This window comes from Acipenser ruthenus, chromosome 40, assembly GCF_902713425.1.
Source record: "Acipenser ruthenus chromosome 40, fAciRut3.2 maternal haplotype, whole genome shotgun sequence".
Lineage (NCBI taxonomy): Eukaryota > Metazoa > Chordata > Actinopteri > Acipenseriformes > Acipenseridae > Acipenser > Acipenser ruthenus.
In genome coordinates this window covers 10886915-10891914 of record NC_081228.1, presented here as the reverse complement: position 1 = coordinate 10891914, position 5000 = coordinate 10886915, and the positions used below count along the sequence as shown (strand labels likewise).

The 5000-nt window shown below is 41.8% G+C and overlaps 1 non-coding gene and 3 pseudogenes across 1 annotated transcript; all 4 read right to left on the bottom strand.

Annotated features, from left to right (window-relative positions):
• Positions 1-57: 57 nt before the first annotated feature.
• On the bottom strand, positions 58-122 carry LOC131708182 (U6 spliceosomal RNA; annotated as a pseudogene).
• A 981-nt stretch (positions 123-1103) lies between these two features.
• Positions 1104-1168, bottom strand: LOC131708181 (U6 spliceosomal RNA; annotated as a pseudogene).
• Positions 1169-2160: 992 nt separating this feature from the next.
• LOC131708180 (U6 spliceosomal RNA) lies at positions 2161-2225 on the bottom strand (annotated as a pseudogene).
• Positions 2226-3166: 941 nt separating this feature from the next.
• Positions 3167-3271, bottom strand: LOC131708201 (U6 spliceosomal RNA). The gene has a single exon (XR_009311289.1). It is a non-coding gene; the product is annotated as a U6 spliceosomal RNA (small nuclear RNA).
• Between the last annotated feature and the right edge of the window lie 1729 nt (positions 3272-5000).

Sequence of the window (5000 nt, the reverse complement as noted above, 5' to 3'; positions counted from 1 at the left end):
GCTGGTCCAGACCCTCCTATTTTCTGTTCTGAATACCCCTTTATCTAATCTCCATTTGGGGCCATGCTAATCTTCTCTGTATCGTTCCAATTTTAGTATATGTGCTGCCCTAACGAACGCACGGTGCTTAGCTGATGCGCCTCTATGTGCAGCGAGTGGCTAAAGAGCGATTGGTCTTGTTGTGTGTCAAGCATAGTCCAATTGTTTCCATTTGCTCTGCGTATATGCATGGTTGTCCACAATCAAAACGCAGAGGGTTACAAACTCTGAGGATATCACGTTTGCAGAAAGTGGCGGAATAAAGAAGTCTGCACCTTCAAACCGGCTGGGAAAGATATGCAAATACTGACATGTTACCTATGATGTTGAGCCCTCCGGATTGGCCAGCATACCAAAAGACTTGCAGGTTGACCAGGGTCCCGTTTCGTATCACAGCGCGGAATGCAACTGACACCTCAGAGGAGGGGGCTTAATACTCGGGGCTAGGGTCAGAGTTAGGGTTTAATAATTGCACTCAATGATTATTAGGAATACAGAACTACACAGTTCTTGCAATTATACCTTTAGACACGATGTAGTGGTCATCTAGTTTAAAAACAGTTACAAGAAATAACTGATGAAACTACCTCAGCTGGAGGCCATTCTTCCAGGAACAGGAGTGAAGGATGCCAGGTTATACGGTCAGAGGTAATTATATTATTAATAATAAGAATAACAGTTTAAACTCACGTTTAATAAAGAAGTGAGCACAGCTATACATCAGAGAGACAGCTGGGAGATATGCAAATACTGACCCGTTACGTAGAAGGTTGACCAGGGTCCCACCCCCTCTGTTGGTGCAGAATGTTACTGCACCTCAGAAGGAGATAGGCTTAATAGCCGGGGTTAGTGTTAAGAACATAAGAACATAAGAAAGTTTACAAACGAGAGGAGGCCATTCAGCCCATCTTGCTCGATAGGTTGTTAGTAGCTTATTGACCCCAGAATCTCATCATGCAGCTTCTTGAAGGATCCCCGGGTGTCAGCTTCAAAAACATTACTGGGAAGCTGGTCCAGACCCTCCTATTTTCTGTTCTGAATACCCCTTTATCTAATCTCCATTTGGGGCCATGCTAATCTTCTCTGTATCGTTCCAATTTTAGTATATGTGCTGCCCTAACGAACGCACGGTGCTTAGCTGATGCGCCTCTATGTGCAGCGAGTGGCTAAAGAGCGATTGGTTTTGTGGTGTGTCAAGCATAGTCCAATTGTTTCCATTTGCTCTGTGTATATGCATGGTTGTCCACAATCAACACGCAGAGGGTTACAAACTCTGAGGATATCACGTTTGCAGAAAGTGGCTGAATAAAGAAGTCTGCACATCTGCACCTTCAAACCGGCTGGGAAAGATATGCAAATACTGACATGTTACCTATGATGTTGAGCCCTCCGGATTGGCCAGCATACCAAAAGACTTGCAGGTTGACCAGGGTCCCGTTTCGTATCACAGCGCGGAATGCAACTGACACCTCAGAGGAGGGGGCTTAATACTCGGGGCTAGGGTCAGAGTTAGGGTTTAATAATTGCACTCAATGATTATTAGGAATACAGAACTACACAGTTCTTGCAATTATACCTTTAGACACGATGTAGTGGTCATCTAGTTTAAAAACAGTTACAAGAAATAACTGATGAAACTACCTCAGCTGGAGGCCATTCTTCCAGGAACAGGAGTGAAGGATGCCAGGTTATACGGTCAGAGGTAATAATATTAATAATAATAATAATAATAACAGTTTAAACTCACGTTTAATAAAGAAGTGAGCACAGCTATACATCAGAGAGACAGCTGGGAGATATGCAAATACTGACCCGTTACGTAGAAGGTTGACCAGTGTCCCACCCCCTCTGTTGGTGCAGAATGTTACTGCACCTCAGAAGGAGATAGGCTTAATAGCCGGGGTTAGTGTTAAGAACATAAGAACATAAGAAAGTTTACAAACGAGAGGAGGCCATTCAGCCCATCTTGCTCGATAGGTTGTTAGTAGCTTATTGAACCCAGAATCTCATCATGCAGCTTCTTGAAGGATCCCCGGGTGTCAGCTTCAAAAACATTACTGGGAAGCTGGTCCAGACCCTCCTATTTTCTGTTCTGAATACCCCTTTATCTAATCTCCATTTGGGGCCATGCTAATCTTCTCTGTATCGTTCCAATTTTAGTATATGTGCTGCCCTAACGAACGCACGGTGCTTAGCTGATGCGCCTCTATGTGCAGCGAGTGGCTAAAGAGCGATTGGTCTTGTGGTGTGTCAAGCATAGTCCAATTGTTTCCATTTGCTCTGCGTATATGCATGGTTGTCCACAATCAACACGCAGAGGGTTACAAACTCTGAGGATATCACGTTTGCAGAAAGTGGCTGAATAAAGAAGTCTGCACCTTCAAACCGGCTGGGAAAGATATGCAAATACTGACATGTTACCTATGATGTTGAGCATTCCGGATTGGCCAGCATACCAAAAGACTTGCAGGTTGACCAGGGTCCCGTTTCGTATCACAGCGCGGAATGCAACTGACACCTCAGAGGAGGGGGCTTAATACTCGGGGCTAGGGTCAGAGTTAGGGTTTAATAATTGCACTCAATGATTATTAGGAATACAGAACTACACAGTTCTTGCAATTATACCTTTAGACACGATGTAGTGGTCATCTAGTTTAAAAACAGTTACAAGAAATAACTGATGAAACTACCTCAGCTGGAGGCCATTCTTCCAGGAACAGGAGTGAAGGATGCCAGGTTATACGGTCAGAGGTAATAATATTATTAATAATAAGAATAACAGTTTAAACTCACGTTTAATAAAGAAGTGAGCACAGCTATACATCAGAGAGACAGCTGGGAGATATGCAAATACTGACCCGTTACGTAGAAGGTTGACCAGGGTCCCACCCCCTCTGTTGGTGCAGAATGTTACTGCACCTCAGAAGGAGATAGGCTTAATAGCCGGGGTTAGTGTTAAGAACATAAGAACATAAGAAAGTTTACAAACGAGAGGAGGCCATTCAGCCCATCTTGCTCGATAGGTTGTTAGTAGCTTATTGACCCCAGAATCTCATCATGCAGCTTCTTGAAGGATCCCCGGGTGTCAGCTTCAAAAACATTACTGGGAAGCTGGTCCAGACCCTCCTATTTTCTGTTCTGAATACCCCTTTATCTAATCTCCCTTTGGGGCCATGCTAATCTTCTCTGTATCGTTCCAATTTTAGTATATGTGCTGCCCTAACAAACGCACGGTGCTTAGCTGATGCGCCTCTATATGCAGCGAGTGGCTAAAGAGCGATTGGTCTTGTGGTGTGTCAAGCATAGTTCAATTGTTTCCATTTGCTCTGCGTATATGCATGGTTGTCCACAATCAACACGCAGAGGGTTACAAACTCTGAGGATATCACGTTTGCAGAAAGTGGCTGAATAAAGAAGTCTGCACCTTCAAACCGGCTGGGAAAGATATGCAAATACTGACATGTTACCTATGATGATGAGCCCTCCGGATTGGCCAGCATACCAAAAGACTTGCAGGTTGACCAGGGTCCCGTTTCGTATCACAGCGCGGAATGCAACTGACACCTCAGAGGAGGGGGCTTAATACTCGGGGCTAGGGTCAGAGTTAGGGTTTAAGAATTGCACTCAATGATTATTAGGAATACAGAACTACACAGTTCTTGCAATTATACCTTTAGACACGATGTAGTGGTCATCTAGTTTAAAAACAGTTACAAGAAATTACTGATGAAACTACCTCAGCTGGAGGCCATTCTTCCAGGAACAGGAGTGAATGATGCCAGGTTATACGGTCAGAGGTAATAATATTAATAATAATAATAATAATAACAGTTTAAACTCACGTTTAATAAAGAAGTGAGCACAGCTATACATCAGAGAGACAGCTGGGAGATATGCAAATTTAACAAGTTTGCTTACTGTCACAAAATCCGTAGGTTCAGATTTCTGTACGTACTCTGTTCCATTTAGCTCAGTATACACTCTTATCTCAGGGGAGACGTTAGGAGGACAGAGATGTTACTACTCCTTGTGGGGTATTTTTATTACGCTCTTGACCCGCAATATATCCAGATGACTAATATAGCACCCAAGAAATTGACAGACTTATGTATTTAAAGTTTGCAGAAGATGGACCACCTTACCCTGTCTGGGATGAGTGTGGTACTCCATTGTAATTACTTAGGAGTTATATAGGTTTTTCGTCCCATTGGAATACATGGGACGCCTCAATTAAATCCAATCATTAATCTGGTGAGACAGCTCTTATCCCTTTTACGAATAATGGTTTTCAAAAGTTCCGGACTAACTTTTCAGAATGAATAGGTGTCATGTACTGAATGAATTCAAAACTTCACATGTGTCCAACTCTATGATCTCATTCCTTGTTTTCCTCCAAGCCCCTCCTTTATCTGAAAAGTTAAGTGAACCAAAGTTCCCAGGATCTTGGTTTATAATATAATATAAAAACACTACTGTTTATATGTGCATGCAAAACACTATTTTTATATGTGTTATATATGAGAGATGTTCTTAATATGTGACATCATCTTCTAATTCATTATATTTTGCTAAATTAAAGGCATGTGTTTCTTTTAACCTCATATTGTTTCATCATTTTGTTAATGAGTCAGTTTTAATTCCATATACCATTGTCTAACAGAGGATTTGACAAAAGATTGTCTCGTGCAGTATTTAAGTCAATTAGTTTCACTAAGTTTAAGTGGTAATAGTTTTCATTAGAATTATTTATCCCTTAAAAGATGCACTAACCAGGCTCTGACCTGTATCTGACTTCTAAATATGCTATTCCAAGCAGTTTTCCAGAGTCTTGTTTTTTCAAGGCCAAAGTCTGTGCAAACACTTTTTTAGATCTATGACCTATCAATGTCTGTTAAGCCATCATTTTTGCATATTATTTCAAGATATATTCTTATCTGTGCTAAACCACTAATTCCATAAAC